This window comes from Castor canadensis, chromosome 9 (assembly GCF_047511655.1).
Source record: "Castor canadensis chromosome 9, mCasCan1.hap1v2, whole genome shotgun sequence".
In the NCBI taxonomy this organism is placed as follows: Eukaryota; Metazoa; Chordata; class Mammalia; order Rodentia; family Castoridae; genus Castor; species Castor canadensis.
In genome coordinates, this window is record NC_133394.1 from 129,757,354 (window position 1) to 129,779,767 (window position 22,414).

At 34.7% G+C, this 22,414-nt stretch overlaps 1 non-coding gene across 1 annotated transcript; it reads left to right on the forward strand.

Moving 5' to 3' along the window:
• Positions 1-5,869: 5,869 nt before the first annotated feature.
• Positions 5,870-6,029, forward strand: LOC141411067 (U1 spliceosomal RNA). Its single transcript, XR_012435927.1, has one exon. It is a non-coding gene; the product is annotated as a U1 spliceosomal RNA (small nuclear RNA).
• Positions 6,030-22,414: the final 16,385 nt, after the last annotated feature.

Here is a 22,414-nt window from a genome sequence, read left to right on the forward strand (position 1 = left end):
ACATACACCTGGTTACAGAAACTGATCATAAGAACCTTACAAATAATTGATGCAATGAACTATGACTTAAATTGCTGTAGTGAACTTTGTGTGGATATCAAATGTGAATAGTTACTGCCACTTCATTCAAAATGTCTTCAAGAGTCTACATGCCCACCAAGAGGAAATGAGAATTCCTGAATACCTACCATTCTTTCAATACTTGCTACTCTCTAGGTTCCTAGTTTTTATGATTCTAGTAGTAGAATACATCTTTTATCTCATAATTTAAATTATATATATACATTTATATACAATTCACAATGACTTTAAGAATTACCTCAAAATCATGGTAATATTTTATTTCTTCTCTATTACAGATTGCTATACTCTTTTATCTCATGATTTAAATTATATAGATATATATACAATTCACAATGACTTTAAGAATTACCTCAAAATTGTAGTAATATTTTATTTCTTCTCTATTACAGATTGCTATACATCTCTAAATTATAATTCTTTTAGGTTTCTTAAACATATATCTATAGGGATTGGTGTTTTATCTTGTTGATGATGCATTGAAGATACTAATGCCTGGAAGTTTTTTGAAACCAAAAAACTTTTGTCATCAACTCTTAGCATTAGAAATTTCTTTGCAAAACAAATTCCCAATTTTGATACAACAAAATTCATCACATTGTCGCATATAATGTGGCAATTTGGAAATTTGCTTGACAAAGTTTTCCCAGAGTTCATAAAATAAATAATGTGAAATTGTAACAATGTGTTATTCATATTTAAAGGAGTTGATGGTAAAGTTTGAGGACATAATTAGCAAGAAAAACTTTTTCAAACAACTCTGTTTAAGTGTACAGTATTTAATTGTCATCTCTTTTTGTTGTCTTGATATAGTACATACTACTCATTCCAGAAACAACTGAAAGAAGGTAATAACATATTTATGGCATAGTAGCTTAAGAATGTGGGAAATATGATCATAAAACTATTATAAGGGAGAATAAGTTCATGTACCTCATGATCTGATTCTTATCCTTTATCTGAAATAATTTCTTCCTCACTTCCTTATGAAATATTGGAGTCCAGTGACACCAGCCCACCTTTTGCTCCAGGGCACCAAGTGCTCCTACTTAAGATCTTTGTTCTTGAACTGATTCAGGCTACAAGACTCCTCCTTCAGATTTAAGCACCATTTACTTCTTCACTCTGTCAATTCTTTCAAAAATCTCACCTGCACTGACATCCTTTCCTGAAATTGACCTCAATCCAACTTCTCTTTGTCCCTGCTTAATTTTTTTCTCATTTCATATTATTCCAAAACCTATGATTATTTTAACTATAGATACCATTTACTTTCTCCCTAACTAAAAAATAACCACCATGAAGGCAATATTTATGTTTGTATCCTTTTATTGATGTTTTATTTTAACCTTGAAAAATAATTGAATAGGAAATCTTTTAAGTATTTGATTGAATGAATGAACTAATTTATCAATAATTCCAGCTTTGTAAAAATTCAATGATCCATTAACTGAGGAATTATCAAATATAATTGAAAGCTCTTGGCTCCCCTCCAGTATTTCAAAGGAAAACAAAAATAAACAACCACACACACACACACTTAATGAAACTTATTTGGTCTTATTGACTGGCCTTTTCATAATTTAAGAATGATTCTAAATCTGTCATCCTGACCTTTTAGTAAGTGATTGGCGATTGTGAGCAATGAAATACTCAATTTAAATTTCTGTGTAGGGGTGCATTTCCTGTAATCCCAGTAGAATTTAAGATCGGCTGGATCTGGACAGCAAGTTAAAGGGGAGGCTGCACACCATACTGAGATGCTGTCTCTAAAAACCAAGGGTTCGGGATATAGTACAGTGATAGACCATTCTGGTTCAACCCACAGTACAACCTCCCAAAAAGCTGAGACCTGAATTTTTCCTCAGTGACTTCTACAATTATAGGAGCTCATAGACAAAGGTAAAATTGTATATTTTAATACAACTTCCAAATTTGTCTTTAAAAACTTTCCACTTACAAAGTGTTTTATATCTACACACCAGTGCTCAAATATATATCTCTAAATAATACATATAATGTGTGTGCAATGAAGCATATCTGCTTTAATGACCCTTAATTCCTAACGGAATATATAGATAATAAATGCTACGAATGACTAGAATAATTCCAAAGAATATGAAACCTATTTCACTGTACCAAAATAATGCAGAACATACTAAATCACAGATTTATATTTTCTCCAAAAACTGGGACAAATTTAGCAAACAATTTTTCTTCTAACTATGATTTCATTAATCTCATAAATATGGCAATGTGTTTATTAGCATACAGTGAAACATTACCATAGATGATCATAATTAAACTACACTTATCAAAATAATGAATAAATCACATTTTGTGGTAGAGCCGTGCTGATGTTTTTCATATTTATTTGTCCACTAACTAATCTGCCAAATTCAGTAATTTCTAGTGAGTCTCTTAGTTATTAGTGTAAATTACTGAGGGTCTATTCTGATAACAAATAATAATAGCAATTGTGGGAAACAAAGCATTAGCCATCTAATGTCTAAACATTTTTTTCTGGATAGTATAAATTAAGAACACAATGAAAGATTTTTCACTCAATTAAAATATGTTCCAGAGGGCTATAAGGCAATGTGAACTGCTGTTTACAAGGGCTATATCAAAGCACCTGAAATTTAATGCTATTAGAAAGTGTTCACATTATTTAAAAGAAGACGGTTAGTTACATAATGTATCATCCAAAAGGGAGAATGTAACATGAAAACAACACTAAATTTAAGATGCCTAAAATGTGTTGTTTTCTTAGTAGTCTGAAACTTACTATGTCTAAGTTTCAGCATGTAAGGGCCACGCCTATCAACAAAACCGAGATAGTGCATTGATTCATCAACTTATTTATTTTAATGAATATCAACTGAGTGCCTGTTGTATATACCTGTATACCCAGTACTTTTCTAGACACTGGAGGAGCAATACTGAACAAAACAACTAATTCTCTGCTTGTGTAGCATTCTCAATCAAATTTGAAAAAAATGAGAAATAATATAAATATTAAAAGAATTTAGCACGCAGTCCAGAAAGTACTACTTGGATTCCTAACTCTATTCTTCTTCTTTGTGAGCATGTCTGTTCTGTATTTTGAAGCCTCCTTTGCAGCTAGATGTCACCATGGGAAACATCTCTCGAAACGATATTGTAAGCAGAAGAAATGTATCCTTACGTACCAGTCAGAAACATCTGAAAGTGGTTATGTCCGTGATTGAACTAGTCAAACTGGCACAAATTACTTTAGCCCTAGAGTTATCTAAGGATTATAGAAATACTCCTGAGTTTAGACTGCAGTCTTGAATTATTTGGAGAGTGAAAAGTAAATTTCTATCTTCCTTAAGAAACTTAATTATTATTGAGTCACTTTATTTTAGCATCACAAGCTCACACTGATTTAGCAACCCATGTGATGTTAAATATTGAGGAAATAAAAAATGTAAGAGGATAGAGAGAATGTAGTGAAACATTTGCTTCTTTGTTATGTTTAACTTCTGCTTTATGATGCAAATAGCTGTTCAGTTTCTACCCTTCATATCTGCTTTCTAGTCGACAAGAAGAGGGTATTCAGTAAAAGGAAGACTGTCTAAATCCAAAGGTTTGGGGTAAAACATTAAATTGACAAAAACTGTAGAAAGCTTGCATACCTTTGACTAGAATATCATTGCATGATCTTCCCTGATATGAAAGGACAGTGGGAAATAAACTCTGTTTTTTGGCAGCATTTGCACACTGAGAAATCAGGGCTTCTATTAAGAAAGAATCAAAGAAAGATGCTGTGGGACATTAGTCTTAACACTGAGATTTAGTTAAAAGAGAAGGCTGTGTGGTGGAGACATTTTGAAGCCAATTTAAAATTAGCCACATAAAGAAGAGTCGAAAGGAAGTGTGGTTGAAGCAGAGGAAAAGTTAAATGGGCGAGCTCACTGCATTTAGCAAACTGAGACTTCAATGTGATACCAGTGTTCCACAATGCCAAGTTAAAAATAAAGGCGCAGAAAATGTGCAGGACATGGAGAAATACATTTTTTAATTACCAGAATATAAGTAATTATGATACTATGAAAGTCAATTCAATCAAAGCTAGGCAGTATAAAATGAAGGGGGTAATAATTAAAAGGAGTGAGTAAAAAAGGGGAAGACAAAGTAGGTGACATAAATAAAATACTTTGGTATGGTGTATATTATTAGATGATCTAATGCTGGAATAATCCTCAGAGACATACAATAAAGAGAAGAAAAACTTGGTCAAGTATACAAGAAAGTAGAGCTAAGATGAGCAATAGAGAACTATCATTGATTTTATTTTTTAGTCATTTATTGGGAACTACTAAAGCTTTCCTTTCTATGGTGTGTTTGTTTAAAAATATATTATGAGGAAGTAAATAGATGGTATGGAGCTACTGGTCCATAGGTCAGCCTCTAGAATCAGACATTTTTGGTTTTAGAATTCCAACAGTAGCACCAACTGAAAGTAGGACTTCAAGTAAGTACTTATTTCTTAGTAGGTCAGTTTCTGACATTTAGATTACTATAAAAGTTCTAATTTCAAATTGGTATAAAGCAAATTTAATAGAATGTAACAGTTTGTAGTATAACACCAGGTTCAAAATTTAGGCACAAATGCAATGGAATTTATAGGTGAATGAGAAAGACAAAAGAGTGATAACTGACATGGAGTTAAATCTTTAAAGGAAGACGAGATAAAAACATTGAGGGCGCAATGAAGTTATCCAATTTCTACCCTGTTTTCTGAAATAAAGTGACTTAAAAGAGAAACTTTAAAGCCAGAGTCAAGTTAATTAATGGAGTTTATGTTGAAAAATTTGTAAAGACAAACAAGAGTGTTTCAACAAACGTGGGCTTGCTTTCCAGAGTGCACTAACCCAGGCAATAAGAAAGACTCCATACTTCTTAAAAGTGATGGAGATTTAAACATTTAGAAAAAGGTCTAGGAAACAGATACTATGGATAAGAGGGAAATTAAAAATATAAGAGATTATTAGATGGCTGTGAAGGGAGAGAATGAACATGTGATGGACACAGGCACTGTGAACTTGATGACCTTCAGACTCTTGTCTAATAGAAAGTTAAGAACTCCTCTTTTTACCAAATGAGATGATCAAGTAAAGTGTGTGTGTGTGTGAGACAGAGAGAGAAAGAGAGAGAAAGAGAAGTGAGAGGAGAGACAGAGAGAGAGGTAGTGGTGAAAGAAAATGAAAATAAGAAACCTTACTGCTGACTTCATAATTTATTCTAATACCACCTATTCATAATTTCAGTTCTTCATACTACATTTTGAAATCTTTTTTGATCTGGAGAATAGTGAAGACACCTGCTAGCCCTTGGTATGATAAGGACCTTTGGGTATTGTCAGGATGTGAGATTCTACTTTATTACAATGATAGATTTTAATAACAGCACAGGAGCCTTGACTAAATAATTTTCCTTGTCTTTCTTTGGGTGACCTCCTGTTCTGATCAAGTCAGCTCATCTCACTTCATACTCAATTATGACGCTGAAAATCTTGTGTTCGGGAGGATTGGTCATTAATCACAGACAGTGTATTGTTCTTTAAATGTTTGCATTTTAGATAAAGCTCTAATAGCTTTTTAATTTTCTTAGACTCCTGAGGTTTTTTTGCATAAAAATAAAAGTGATTCTAAAGCACTGTTATTTTCATTACCTTAAAAATATGCATATTTAATTCTCACATCAGTATTATTCCTCTTCTAGATAATATGTTTTAATAAAATGAATTAAAGATCATACACATATACTTACCTGGCGGGGGAGATACCATGATGAAGGTGGTTTTCCCCAGGGCGAGATTTATTCATTGTACTCCAGAATGCTGACCCTGTGATTTCCCCAAATGTGTGAAACTCAACCACACAATTTGTGATAATGGGGGACTGTATTTGCACTTTCTCTGCGAAAGAAAATTTTAAAAAATCACACACACACACACATACACTTAGGAAGGAATGCAATTTTCACACATTTCATAATAAGAAATACAACAATGAAATCCATAACAGTGTGCATAGTGTAACAATAAATGATGGGAGAATCTAGAAAGATTGCTAAAACACTAGTGACTATATGATGGAAGGTCAAACATGACAAAGTAAAGCACCTGTATTAGCACTCAAATAAATATGTCTTAATTCACAATATTTATCATTTTCTTCCCTTCTTTCAGTCACCTTGTCAATTCTTAGGTTAGGCCTTTGTTACCTCATACATGAATTGTTTACAAAACTTTCCTATGTAGTCTCCAAAACATGGATCCCTTCTCATCAACTGGGTCTTTAACACCATTGCCAGATATACACCACTGATAAAATTTTTATATTGTAACACTACTCTGGATATTGTTTTTCAATAGTTTATTGATAAGTTTAGTTATCCAGCTTCCAACTATGAGGGAGAACAAAATCTTAGTCGTCGGTACACAGAGTAAAGAGAAATTTTCTTTAGGGAATTTAACTTAAGGACTCAATGTTCAAATTGTTTTGCATATATTTTAAAAAGCTTCCCATTAAAGACCACAGTTTAACACCAACACTCTACTTACATTAATCATTTCCACTTCGGAATTTCTGCCCTACTCTCTGCCACTAAATTCATTTTGACATTTTTTTGCCTTGAATTCTCTTTCCTTCTTTCTCTCTCTTTTTAATGAAATATTTACCTTTAAGAACCAGCTTAAGTGCCACTTTTGCTTTTGAATTTTTCCACATTAAATTATTCTAAATCATTTCAAAGGAAAACATAATAGCAATATCAATAGACAGTTCATTAGAATAAGGGATTAGTGTGAACACAACACTGTACTAAATGCTTTGCATGGATTATTTTTTTAATACTTGAAACAACTCATTTATTCATTAAATATGTCTTGGGCACTTATTATGTGCTAAAGGTTGACCTGAAGAAGGGATGTTATGTGGACACTGTAATGAACCAGACAAATAGGGCTGCTATTCTTACAGAGCCTACGTTTCTGATTGGTGACACAAACAACAAGCCACATAATTCCAGAAAGTGATAAAAACTGAAAGAAAATAAGACACCCAGCTTTAGGAGTACTTAATATAGCCATTATACTGATTTTCTTAAACTTCCAGCAACTGTGTGTGTGCATTTATAGATTTTTCTTTTACCCTAAAATATTTATTTTTATTATATTCATTGACTCTCTTTGGCTAGATTTAAAGACCTCATAAAATGATGAACACATTTGCTCAATGGCTAGGAACTTCTGGCTATACTAGTTTCTTATAGTAAACAGATCTTATCTGAATGAGTGTTTCCTATCACATTTCTAAGAAATTTATATATACATTTATTAAAATGTTTATTAAAAGTAAATGCAAAATATTACATTACTTTGTTTTAAAGATACACTAAATATTAATTGATATTTTATGCATTTTATTTATAATTGCAATATCAAGGTACAATACTGTAAGACAATGAAAACAGTTACCACGTGTTTATCAGTGTTTCTATTTGAGTTTGTAGCAAGTTTCTTTTTTTTAAATATAAGATGCCATTTTATTTTCCTTGTTACTTATGCCATTGACTATTAATATAGTTAGGATAATTTGTTTTTCTTTCTTTTATTTCATCATTTTTTCATTTAGTTACATGTGTATACATTGTTTGGGCCACCCTCCCACCCCCTGGCTTCCAAGAAAAACCTGTTCTGCCCTCTTGTTCTCTGATTTTGTTGAAAAGAAAACATAGGAGATAATAAGAAACACATAGTATTTTTACTCGTTTGAGATAAAGATACCTATACAGAGAGATTCCTAGCATTGCTTCCATGTATTTGTGTTTGGCAATGCACACTGGTTCTGTAGCAAGAAAGGGGAGGTCAAAAAAGAAACAGGCTGGTGTTCTGGACGAGACAGGTGGAGGGGATGGCAAAGCAGAGAGATAAGACTTAAAGAATTGAAACATGAAGGTCACATAGCACTGGGGAAATGAAATAGCCAAAGAAGTCACATGCAACCGTATGTGGGTTGAGCTTTGCTTTTTGCTTCTGTAACCTGCTTGCAAGGGCATATGAAGTGAGACTCCTTTGTTCTCGGGGCTCAGCCTTTGGACACGAGTCCCCTGGGTCTGTGCTGGCACAATAAACGTTGCTTCCTGCTAATCTGCCTCAGAGACTCGTATCTCAGCTAGCAAACTCCTGCAACAGTTCATCTCTACCAGACCTCTTTGCTACTTCCTGGTCCCCTTTCCATAGTGGCCTCTGCAAGTTTAAGATTACTTTACTCACTCCTCTACAGTGAACACATCAATCACACTCAAGTTTTAGGTTTCCTTCCCTTTCCTTATTCCTCCCATGTACGTTTTCCCCTTAGTGTGTGACCCATGTCCAGTAATATTATTGCATTTGTTTTGGATTTACAATCCGCCTTTGAGGATGAATATGTGATTTTTGGCCTTCTGAGCCTGGCTAACTTCACTTAAGATGATGTTCTCCAGTTCCATCAATGTACTTGTGAATGACAAAATTTCATTCTTTTTTGTGGCTGAATAAAATTCCACTGTGTATAAATACCACAATTTCTTAATCCATTCATCGGTAGTGGGGCATCTTGACTGTTTCCATAGCTCGGCTATTGTAAATAGTGCTGCAATAAATATGGGTGTACAGGTACCTTTGTAATAACCTGACTCGCATTACTTCGGGTGTATCCCTAGGAGTGGTATTGCTGGATCATATATGGCAGATCTGTTTAGTTTTTTAAGAAACTTCCATATTGTTTTACAGAGTGGTTGTACTAGCTTACGTTTCCACCAGCTGTGTTTGAGGATTCTTTTTACCCTCATTCTTGACAACATTTGTCACTGATGGTGTTTTTGATGCTAGCTGTTCTTGCAGGAGTGAGGAGGAATCTTAATGTGGTTTTGATTTGCATTTCCTTTATGACCAGGGATGGTGAGCATTTTCTCACGTGTTTTTTGGTCGTTTGAACTTCTTCCTTTGTAAAAGATCTGTTTAGTTCAATTAAAAAAGTTGCGCACTTCTTCATTGGTTCATTAATTTTTCTTGAGTTTAGTTTTTTGAGCTCCTTGTATGTTATGGTTATCACTCCATTGTCTGATGTACAGCTAGCAAATCTTTTCTCCCACTCTGTAGGTGGTCTCTTCAGTTTAGAGAACATTTCTTATGTTGTGCAGAGGCTTTTTAATTTCATGTAGTCTCATTTGTCCATTCTTTCTCTAAGTTGCTGGGCTGATGGAGTTCTACTGAGGAACTCTTTACCTATACCTATTGCTTCCAGGGTATTCTATGTTCTTTTGTGTACTAAATGTAAGTTTTGGGGTCTGATATTAAGGTCCTTAGTCCATTTTAAGTTGATACCAGTACAGGTGACAGACATGGATCTAGTTTCAGTTTTCTGCAAGCAGATAACGACTTTTCTCAGCAACATTTGCTGATGAGGCTGCCTTTTCTTCATCATATGTTTTTGGCACTTTTGTCGAAAATAAGGTTGGTATAACTGTGTGGATTCATATCCACTTCCTCTATTCTGTTCCACTGGTCTCCATACCTGTTTCTGTGCCTGTACCATGTTCTTTTTATTGCTATAGTTTGAAGTGGGGTATTGTTCTTATTACTCACTATTGCCTTGGCTATTCTGTCTTTTGCATTTCCAAATGAACTTTAAAGTAGATTATTCAATCTCTGTGATGAATGTCATTAGGATTTTAATGGGAATTGTGTTAAACATGTAGATTGTTTTGATAGTATAGCCTTTTTACTATGTTGATTCTGCCAATCCATGAGCATGGGAGATCTTTCCATTTTCTGTAGTCTTCCTTGATCTCTTTCTTCAGTGGTTTGTAGTTCTCCTTATAGAGGACATTTGCATCCTTTGTTAAGTTTATTCCTAGGTATTTGATTTTTTTTGAGGCTATTGTAAATGAAATTGTTTTCCTATATTCTTCTCAATTTGTTCATTGTTGGTGTATAGAAAGGCTACTGATTTTTGTAAGTTGATTTTGTATCCTGCTACAGTGCTGATGCTATTCATGGTGTCTAGGAGCTTCTGTGTGGAGTTTTCTGGGTCTTTGAGATGATCATATTATCTGCAAATAGAGATATTTTGACTGTTTCTTTACCTATTTGTATTCCCTTTATTTCTGATTCTTGCCTTATTGCTCTGGCTAGGAATTCCAAGCCTATATTGAATAGGAGTGGGGAGAGTGTGCATCCTTGTCTCATTCCTTTCTTTAGGGGAAATAGTTTCAGTTTTTCCCACTAAGTATGAGGTTGGTTATAAGCTTATCATATATAGCCTTTTTAATATTGAGGTACATTCTTTCTATTACTAGTTTTCTTAGAGCTTTTATCATGAAGTGGCTTTTTCTGGATCTACTGAGATGGTCAAGTGGTTTTTGTCTTTTCTTCTATTAATGTGCTGTATTACATTTATTGATTTCTATGTTGAACCATCCCTGCTTCCCTGGGATGAGGAAGACTTGATCATGGTGAATGATCTTTCTAATATGTTGTTGGATTCAGTTTGCCATTATTTTATTGAGGACTGTTTTCATTGATGTTCATTAAGGAGATTGGGCCTGTAGTTCTACTTTTTGGATATGTCCTTGTCTGGTTTTGAGATGAGTATAATGCTAGCTACATAGAATGAGTTAGGCAGTGTTCTTTCCCTTTCTTTTTCGTGGAAAATTTTAAGGAGTGTTGATATTAGTTCTTCTTTGAATGTCTGATAGAATTCAGCTGAGAGTCTGTCAGGTCCTGGATTTTTCTTTTTTGGAAGACTATTGGTGTTTCAATTTCATTACATGTTATAGATCTGTTTATGTGGTTAATATCCTCTTGGTTCAGTTTTGGATAGCCATAATTATCTACAAATTTATCCATTTCTTCAAGATTTACTAATTTATTTGAATATAGGTTCTCAAAGCAGTCTCTGATGATTCTATGGATTTTTTTGGTGTTTCTTATTATTTCTCTATTATAATTTTTGATTTTACTAATTTGGGCCTTTTGCCTCCTCATTTGAGTCAAATTTGGCAGGGGCTTGTCAATCAATCTTGTTTATTTTTTCAGAGAACCAGCTCTTTGCTTGGTTGACTGTTTGTATGGTTTTTTTTTTTTTTTTTGGTCTCTCATTAATTTCATCCTTTATTTTATTTTTATTATTTCTCTTCTTCTGCTTGTTTTGTGTTTAGCTTGTTCTTGTTTTTCTAGGAGTTTCAGCTGTAATGTTAGGTCATTGATTTGAGATCTTTCTGTGTTTTTAATATATGCATTCATGGCTTATAAACTTGCCTCTTTAGAACTGTCTTTGCTGTATTTGAAAGTAGTGTTTTCATTTCATTAGCTTCTAGGAGCCTTTTGATTTCTTCTTTTGTGACTCCCTGATCATTCAGCAATGTGTTATTCAGCCTTCCATTATTTGCATATTTTCTGCTATTGTTTTTGTTGTTGAGTTCTAGTTTTAATGTACTGTGATCAGATAGAATGGAGGGGGTTATTCCTATTTTCTTATATTTACTGAGGCTTTCTTTGTGCCCTAAGATATGATCTATTTTGGAGAAAGTTACATGGGCTACTGAGAAGAATGTGTTTTGTGCTCTTGTTGGATGAAATATTCTGTTGATATCATTTAGGTTTATTTAAGTCTAGAGTTTCTTTGTTGATTTTTTTGTTTGGATGACCTATGTATTGGTGATAGAGGGGTATTAATTCCTCCCACTACCACTGTGTTGGAGTCAGTATGTACATTTAAGTCCTTTAGTGTATTATTTGATGAAATTGGGTGACTGACATTGGGTGCATATAGATTGATAATTGTTATTTCCTTTTGATGCATTGCTCCTTTTATTAGAATGAAGTGTCCTCTTCATCTCATTTGTCCAATGTAGGTTGAAATCTACTTGGTCTGAAATAAGTATTGATACTCCTGCCTGTTTTCAGGGGCCATTAGCTTGATAAATCTTCTCTCAACCTTTCACCCTAAGCCAGTGTTTATTTCTGCCAATAAGATGGATCTCTTGTAAACAAAAGATTGTTGTATTTTCCTTTCTAATCCAGTTTTGATAATGACTATTAGACTAGTTATAGATTTTGTGTAATTGGTAAATGTGGCACTGAAAGGTGGGGAGTGGGAAAAGGGGTTTTTGGGTAGGTTAAGAGGTATAAAGGCTGCTGGGTTTTGTGGCCCTTGTGTGTATTTGGGTATATTTCTGTTGTAGTGGAGGGTATTGTGTTAGTGATTGCAGGGGGCTGGTGTTCTGTACAGTTGGTACAGTAAGCTAGTCAGTGGGGTGGTGCATGTATAGGAGGGAATGGAAGTGTGGTGATAGGTTGGGGGATGAAAAGAGGTGGAGGTAAAGATGGGGAAAGAGTGGATGAGAAGTGGCAGAAAGAGTTGTTGGAAGGGAGAACAATGGATTGTAGCACAGGAGAAGGACGGAAAGTGAAGAGGGTAAAAATAAGGATCAGAGAATAGCAATGGTGAATACTATTCATTACAATAGTAATGGTGAATACAGGAATAATAAAATTATTTTAAAAAGAAATGCAATAAAAAAACCAGGCTTAAGAACAGAAACCAGTCTTCTGGTAAAAGTTCTGGAATTATTCCTTAAGTGTCAGATTCTGGTATTGACATACAAGCAGAAGCTCTGATAAGGTCTCACCAGGTGACTGGCTTGTGTGTAATATTTGATCCTTCTGTCCACAAGATTATTTGGAATTGTGATGGAGGTAAGACTACCAGTTTCTGCAAGGTGTTTAGAACTCTTGTTTTCATCCGATGGCAGCTGCTTTGCCTTTCAGCTGCAGCTCTGTTTGGTCAGCTCCTCCCCCAGCAAGATGGGGCAATTCAGTTTTGAATGTTACCCTCTGTCCCAGGGATCAAGCTACAGGATCCATTCCTGCCCTGTTTGGGAAGTTAGACTTTTGCCACACCCCTGCTCTCAGCCTTTGTGCTTTTCCTGATCTCTGCTGGGTGCCAGTGGCTCCTTTGAGAGGTTGGCTTGTCACCTTGTCCCCACTCTTAGCCTTGGCTGCTTTACCCAAATCAGTTCACTGACAGTTTGGTACTGAGAGTTTGACTCCTCTCCCCACCCACGTTTTCTGGAGCAGGTTCAATGTTCTACCCTCACCTCTGCTGTTGGTATTAGATTACAGCTCACTGTTTATATTTTTCATTCTTCCCAGGGGCTACTCTGCATTATTTTTCCAAGGGGTGGGTAGGGGTGTCACACTGGTGTATGATGCTAACCTGTTCATCCTGCAGTTTCATGCAAGCAGGTTTGGAAAAAGCTAGTGGGGATAAATGGGAATGGCTCGCCTTTTTTTTCAGTGCAGCTTGGCGTAGGGAGGCTATCCATGGACTAGGGGTTCAGGATGTTGTAGAGTTTGATTCTTGTTGATGCTCTGTCTTCTACTTGTTGGGACAAAAAAAAGGAGGTTAAAAAAAAAGGAGAAACAACTTGGGGGCTTTTTTTTTTTTAATCCCCAGGAATGGACATGCCTTTCTGGCTGTGCCATGCAGGATTTTCATGGCCCTTAGGTGCAATTAAATGCTGATTCAAGGGTCAGTCTTTGAATTTTATCTACACCTAATGTGATGGTGGTTATAATTTTGGCTAAGAGCAATCAGAATTACCCAAGTGTAGCTCAGACCTCTCAACAAGGTTTCTGGGGGCACAGAGCTTAGGATTTCTGATTCCCTAACACAGCTGCCATTCTCTCCTACTGTTCTTCTTCTTTCTCCTTTGTTTAGCCAATTAGCATGTTCCTAAGTATGAAATATATCTATGCACGAATAGATACCACCCATTTTTTTATAACCTGTAACTGTATATCAATAATACACTGAAACAAGAAATGCTAACGTTGTATTTTTAAATTTGAATACCAATTACCTTGTTTAAAGGTAAAACTCAGAACTCTTGTATTATATATTTTAAAGTAATATTAACTGTTGACACAGAGTCCAATGTTTTAATATTTCCTTAATAATACCCTCACAGATATATAGGGGAAATTTGCAACATTAAAAAATATCATGATTTATTGGATCATTTTAATAAGTTGTGTGGATCATCCTTCTTGGTTAACTACTATTTATTTGAGACATTTTAAGTTGACTCTTTCAAATTATATCCTGAATAAATATCCATATGATTTTCATAAAACATTCCATAATGCTCTTTCTCTCCTAATACATGGGATGGATATGTGGTTAGGGTGTCTCCTGATCTCAGAACATTTTTAATATTAAAGTTGCCAGAGTAAATAAATCTGCATGTCTGCAGGATCTGGCAAAAGCTTTGAGTCCTCTGTGGTGATCGTTTGAAGATTCCAAGACATGTTATTAGTTTTACTGTGGTGAGGTCTATGCATTTGACCTTGGAAATGGTGAGGAAGAACAGCAACAAAGATTTTCTTTTGTAAAATGCTAGAAACAAAAAAGTGTTCCAACCTCTCTGTCAAATGTCCAAGAAGCAACTCAAATGCATTCACTACCTTAATGACCTTCCACTAGAAACTATTTCTGCACAAAGTACATGTTAACTGATATTCACAACACATTTAGCAGATCTTTGAAAAAATGAAAAAACATCACAACAACAGTATAAATTACCACTTACTAATTGACTGCATCAGGAACTATATTAGCTGTTTTTAAAGGCATATATTAATTAATCCTAATTTATTAAAGAAGCAACTGTAACTTTTTCTCTATTTTTCAGATAACATGATTGAAGCACAGAAAAACTCAAGACATCTTCCATGTTTCACACAGTTTCAGAAGTATCTCCATACCTAATTCCTAAATTTGAACGTTAGAAATTGGATGCTTGACAGGAGCTCTTACTTCTTGAGCCATTCAGTGGGGAAAGGGTGTAGAAGGGGGAATATATTGCAAATACTGCTTATACATGTATGTAAGTGGAAAATGATACTTGTTGATACTACTCCTGGAATGGGAAGGAGAATGATGGAGGCGGTGAATTCAAGTATGACATATTTGATATATTGTAAGAACTTTTGTAAATGCCACAATGTATCCCCACCCAGCACAGTAACAATTTTTTACTTAAAAAAAATTGAATGCTCTCTCTTATATGTAATTCCTCACATAGACTGTTCTTTCCCATTTCTCACTGCCTGAAATTTTTCCCAAGTTATGGACCTTATGGTTTATATTAACCACTGCATTTCTGGCATATTCCTGTCATTAAGTCATATATTCTTTATCAGAACAGTTTTTCTCCACTCAATTTATTGTCTCTTTAGGTTGTACAGATCTTGCTCTGCTTTACATTGGTATTAATTCTGTCAAGCCTCAGAGTGGGCTTTTGACTAGGGTGCTGCTTCCCCAATGCTGCATCCTAGCCCTTCCTTTACCTCAGAATACCCATCTATTCAGACTCACCCCTCATGATTGAGTTCTGACGGGAGATGTTTCTGCGTTAGATACAAATCCTACTGTGTAACTCTCCAGTCAATAAGTCTATCCTGCATCATTTTTGCTTTGAAGTAGAAACAAAAACTAGGTCAAGCTGCCATTTCTGAGCACTCCCTTGTAAGTGTAAACTATATGAAAATGCTCAATTGCTATTCTATTGTAAAGCATTTATAGTTAGTAAAAATGTCTGTTATGTAGTTTGTAATTTTTCCCTCAAATTTCTAAACAGAGAAGAAGCTTATACTATCTCCAGCACAAAAAGTAAACTTTTTTACCCTGAAAGCAGGAAGTCCCACTTTGAAGAAAAGAATATTTACTCAGTTATTTCATTCACTTTGATCATTTGGTATATTTTAAAGAGATATTCTAGAGCTTTAGGTTACTGAGTGTTTTAAAGTAGAATACTATAGAATAGCAATATGTGGACATTACTAGAAAAATACAGTAAAAACTGGGAAAACCAGGATGAATAAGCTGAAAATTCAGGATATCATCAAAGTGAGCCTGAGAAATATCAAATATCATAGAATGACTGGTAGTGAGGGTTTTGTCACGGACCTGCTCTTCAACTCTGGGAGCCTATTTAATTTTTCTGTTTATGTTTCCTCAGCTATAAAGGAGTGTTAATAATAGATCTTAACATATGTGCTATATTTAGAACAAATGAACAAAAAACTGTAAAGGACTTTCAACACTCTAACTCTTTATAAGCCCTTGGCAAAAATAGAGAAAGATTTATTATGCAAAAGAAACCTTACATGGAAGACACATTCAAAGAAATAGAAATTACTGTGGTTGTCAAGGGTTTCTTTATGAATAAACCATGGAAGGAGATGAAACTAGAAAGAGAAACAAGGATGAAAGTGGGTGACAATTTATTTGGCATAAGAATTTTACAATGTAAGTTATAGGATGGACTTATTGATGAATTTCACGTTGTGGAATGATATGCTAAAAGATGCATTTTAGACATTTAAAATTAATTTGAAAGTTTCAAAGGAAGAATGGATGGAAGAAGTTAACATTGGCAGAGGTTATTAGCAAGCAATAAGTAGATGTGGACAACAAAACTTTGTAGATTTAATTTGTAACCCTAGGGACTATTACAAGTATTTAGGCAAGTGCTTAGTATAGTGTTAACATTTAATTTACATTAACTGTACTTAATATTGTTCAGATCATGTGTTCAAATAAGAAAGACTGGATTATGACTTAAATGACTCCACGATAACTAATGAGTTGATAAGGTATATGAATGAGTATGGTCAAAAGATGATGATTTAATTTAGACACATTGTATATGAGAAATCTATGGGATATACTGGCATAGGTATATAGGAATCAGATGGAAAAATATTAGCATTTCAAGTGTATGAGATGGGAGGAAGGAGTGTTGTATCTATGGAAATCAACAATAAAGATAATATAGGGTTCAGAAGAGCATAGGGAATAAACATGTATACTAAAGGAGACAGATATGACTGAACAGAAAAAGTGAGAATACAACTTCTGTGTTCACTTCCATTTTCTTACACTGCAGATGAATATAAGCCAAAAAGTGAGTGGTCAAGGAGCTATGAGGACCACCAATAATTAGTGGTCAGAGAAAATCATTAATCTAAGTACTGTGGAGTGATTTGTAATATCCCAAGTCATGTATAAAATACATTACAAACATTAACTTTAAAATAGTTCTAAAGAACTTCTATTATTTCTTATTATTTAATCTGTTTTACAGAGAAGAAAAAATGATACATGAACAAGTAAAGTGCCAGCAATGGGAGATTGCAATCATCATAATGTCAATCATTAAAGCGGTGTAAATACATGAGAGCAAGGTCAGTACAGAAAATGGTCAATTGGTATTGGCAGTTAAATGGTCTAGTCATGTTACTTCAGTGCAGCAAATTAAATTGCAGCATGGTGGAAGCAAAGTAATAGACCAAAAACAATCAAGGTGAATAAATAAATGCTTTGTCTAAAAGTCAGCAATTCTTCCTTTAAGCTAAGGTGAATATAATTAGCCACTATCCACAAAAGGAAAATACTTTTGCTTCTTTGGTCATTTTAGGATGTACATTTTACATATGCATGTTATTATTCACAAAGATACTTTTACACTTTGGTCTATTCCCTGTATTTCTTCTTTTTCCCCAGATCAACAGACTCCACAATGTTCAGAAAATAGCTTTCAACATATTTTACTTTCCCCAAAGTGTTTCAATATTTGAGCTTGATTAACTCCCAAATAATTGTCATTAAGGCACTGTGACAAAATCTTCCACAGGAATATCTCATTAATCCTCAAGACAACTATAATTTAACATTATCCAGTGTTTACAGATGAAAACCTAAGACCTCAAAGTTATCCCAGGTCTCCAGACTTGAAAATGACAGATCTGCTGTTTAATCCAAGGACAACCTAACTCCAGAGCCTGAATGTTACCTCCTCCTTACCAATACCTCAAAACACAAAGCTTATTTTCCCTCATTAATAATTTCAATTAGTAGCAGCATCTTGATAGCAGTGAATTTTAATACATCTCCTTGAAATTATTTTAATGAATAAATGCAATTTTTCATCTCTTTATAATTTTATTTTACCCTAAATTGTCATATTAAAAGTTTTACAAGGGCAATTATATTGGATAGAGTTTTAGATCCTCTTTCCATTAAATTAATAGAACTACTATATCTTCAAAATAAAAGCAGGGAATATTATCTTGAAAAGATAAAATAACATAAAAACATTCTCTTTTTTTTATTCAATTTCTTTTTTTCTGTTTTTTTTTTTCTTAATCATTCATTCAGATGTGCATACACTATTTGGGTCATTTCTCCCCCCTACCCCCACCCCCACCCTCTTCCACCCACCACCCCCTTCCACCCAGGTAGAACCTGTTCTGTCCTTATCTCTAATTTTGTTGAAGAGAAGACATAAGCATAATAAGAAGGACAAAGCATTTATGCTAGTTGAATTAAGGATAGCTATACAAAGAGATTCCTAGCATTGCTTTCATGTACAAATATGTTACAACCCAAGTTGATTCATCTCTAACTGACCTTTACACTGAATCTTAATCCCCTTCTCATGTTGACCACTGTTGCTTTAAGGTTTCTGTATAAGCACCTCTGGAGTGGGGATATCAAACACTTTCATGTTTTGGGTTTTCTACGTATCCCCATATCTCCCTTATGTTCTCTCCCCTTGTCATGTGACCAAATTGCAATCACATTGCTGTATTTTCCCTAGATCTAAAGTCCGCATATGAAGGAGAACATATGATTTTTTGTCTTCTGAGCCTAGATAACCTCACTCAAAATGATGCTCCCTAGTTCCATCCATTTATTTGTGAATGATAAGATTCCATTCTTCTCCATGGCTGAGTAAAATTCCATTGTGTACAAAAACCACATTTTCTTGATTCATTCATCAGTAGTGGGGCATCTTGGTTGCTTCCATAACTTGGCTATTGTGAATAGTGCTGCAATAAACATGGGTGTGCAGTTGCCTATGGAGTACCATGTGTTGCATTGGTTTGGCGATATCCCCAGGAGTGGGATTGCTGGATAATAAGGAAGATCAATGTTTAGGTATTTAAGAAGCCTCCAAATTTATTTCCAGAGTGGTTTCACTAGCTTGCATTCCCACCAGCAGTGTATGAGGGTTTCTTTTACCCCACATCGTCACCAACAACAGTTGTTGGTGATGTTTTGATGATGGCTATTCTAACAGGGTTGAGGCAAAATCTTAGTGTAGTTTAGATTTGCATTTCCATTATGGCTAGAGATGGTGAGCATTTTGTCACGTGTTTTTTGGCCATTTGAATTTCTACTTTTGAGAAAGTTCTGTTTAGTTCAGTTGCCCATTTCTTTATTGGTTCATTGATTTTGGGAGAGTTTAGTTTTGTAAGTTCCCTATTTAATCTTGTTATCAGTCCTTTGTTTTATGTGTAGCTGGCAAATATTTTCTCCCACTCTGTAGGTGGTCTCTTCAGTTTAGAGACCATTTCTTCTGTTCTGCAGAAGCTTTTTAGTTTTATGAAGTCCCATTTGTCCATCCTTTCTCTTAGTTGCTGAGCTGGTAGGGTTCTATACAGGAACTCTTTGCCTATACCCATTAGTTCCAAAGTGTTTCCTGCTCCTTTCTGCACTAACTTCAGAGTATAGGATCATATCATCTTCAAATAGGGATATTTTGACAGTTTCTTTACCTATTTGTATTCCTTTTATTTCTACTTCTAGCCTATTACTCTGGCTAGGAATTCCAGTACTATGTTTAATAGGAGTGGGGAGGGTGAGCACCCTTGTCTCATTCCTGACTTTAGGGAAAATGGTGTCAGTTTTTCACCATTAAATATGATGTTGGCTGTAGGTTTGTCATATATACTCTTTACAATGTTGAGGTACATTCCCTCTATTCCTAGTTTTCTTAGAGCTTTTATCATGAAGTGGTGTTGGATCTTGTCAATTTTTTTTTGCATCTATTGAGATGATCAAGTGGTTTTTGTCTTTGCTTCTATTAATGTGTAGTATTACATTTATAGATTTGTGTATGTTGAACCACCCCTGCATCCCTAGGATGAAGTCGGCTTGGTCATGTTGGATGATCTTTCTGATGTGTTGTTGGACTTGGTTTGTCATTATTTTATTGAGGATCTTTGCATCAATTTTCATTAAGGAAACTGGACAATACTTCTCCTTTTTGGAGGTATCTTTGTCTGGTTTTGGGATGAGTGGAATACTGACTTCATAAAATGAGTTAGGCAGTGTTCCTTCCCTTTCTATTTAATGGAATAGTTTAAGGGGGGTTGGTATTAGTTGTCCTTTAAATATCTGATAGAATTCAGCAGAAAATCCATCAGGTCCTGGACTTTTCTTTTTTGGTAGACTATTGCTTCTTCAATTTCATTTTGTGTTATAGATCTATTTAGGTGACTAATGTTCTCTTGGTTCAGTTTTGGTTGGTCATAAATATCTAGAAATCTGTGCATTTTTCAAAGATTTTCAAATTTATTAGAATACAGGTTCTCAAACTAGTCTCTGATGATTTCCTGGATTTCCATGGTGATTGTTGTTATCTCCCTTTTTGCTATTCTTATTTTACTGATTTGGGTTTTATCTCTCCTAATTTTAATCAGGTTTGCCAGGGTACTGTCAATCTTATTTATTTTTTCAAAGAACCAGAATTTTGTTTCAATGATTCTTTGTATGTTTCTGGTTTTTGTTTCTATTTCATTGATTTCAGCCCTTAATGTTATAATTTCTCTCCTTCTGTTTGTATTGGGATTTGCTTGTTCTTTGTTTTCTAGAAGTTTGAGATGTAGCATTAGGTCATTGACTTGACATCTTTCTGTCTTTTTAATGTGTGCAGTCAAGGCTATAAACTGTCCTCTTAGGACTGCCTTTGCTGTGTCCCGAAGGTTCCAGTGGGCCATGTTTTTATTTTCATTAACTTCCAGGAACCTTTTAATTTCCTCTTTTATCTCATCAATGACCCATTGATCATTATGCAATGTGCTGTTCAGCTTCCAATTATTTGTGTGGTTTTATGGTTGTTTTTGTTGTTGATTTCTAGTTTTAGTGCATTGTGATCAGATAGAACGCATTATATTATTTCTGTTTTCTTATATTTTTTGAGGCTTGCTTTGTGCATTAAGATAGGATCAATTTTGGAGAAAGTGCCATGGGCTGATGAGAAAAATGTATATTGTGCAAAAGATGAATGAAATATTCTGTAGAAAACACCTAGGTCTATTTGATCTTTGGTGTGATTAAGATCTAGGATTTCTGTATTGATTTTTTATTTGGATGACCTCTCTCCCACCACCACTGTGTTGGAATCTATACATGTTTTTAGGTCCTTCAGAGTATGTTTGATGAAATTGGGTGCATTGACATTGGGTGCATATAGGATGATAATTGTTATTTCCATTTGGTGTATTTCCACTTTTATTAGTATAGAATGTCCTTCTTTATGTCATTTGATCAATGTAAGTTTGAAGTCTACTTTGTCCAAGATAAATATTACTACTCCTGCATCTTTTCGGTGGCCATTGGATTGGTAAATCTTCTTCCAGCCTTTCACCCTAAGCCAGTGCTTGTTTCTATCGATGAGATGGGTCTCCTGTAAGCAACAGATTGTTGAATCTTCCTCTTTCATCGAGTTTTCCCAACAGTGTCTTTTGATGGGGTAATTAATTCTGTTACCATTCAGTGTTAGTATTGATAGGTATGTGGTGACTCCTGTCATCCAGTTGTTTTTGTTGTTTAAGGGTTTGATTGTGTGCTGCTGAATCAATGTTGCTCTACTTTCTTGCCTTTTCTTCTTCTGTGGTTTGGTACTGACTGCCCTTTCATGGTTTTGTTCGCTTTTATTTTCTGTGTGTGGAATTCCTTGAAGAATCTTTTGTAGTGGTGGTTTCATGGTCATACACTGTTTTGGTTTCTGCTTACCATGGAAGACTTTTATTGTTCCATCTATTCTGAATGATAGTTTTGCTGAGTAGCATATCTTAGGGTTGAAGATATTTTAATTCCATATCTGGAAGACCTCACTCCATACTCTTCTTGCTTTTAAGGTTTCCGTTGAGAAATCTGCTATGATTTCGATAGACTTATCTTTGTATGTTATTTGTTTTTTCTCTCTTACAGCCTTCAAAATTCTTTCTCTATTCTCTGTGCTTGCTGTTTTAATGGTAATATGTCATGAAGGAGTTCTAGTTTAGTCAAGTCTGTTTTGTTTCCTGGAGGCTTCATGTACCTGAATGGGAATAGTTTTCTCTAGATTTGGGAAATTTTCTGTTATTATTTTGTTGAATATATTACAAAATCCTTTTGTTATT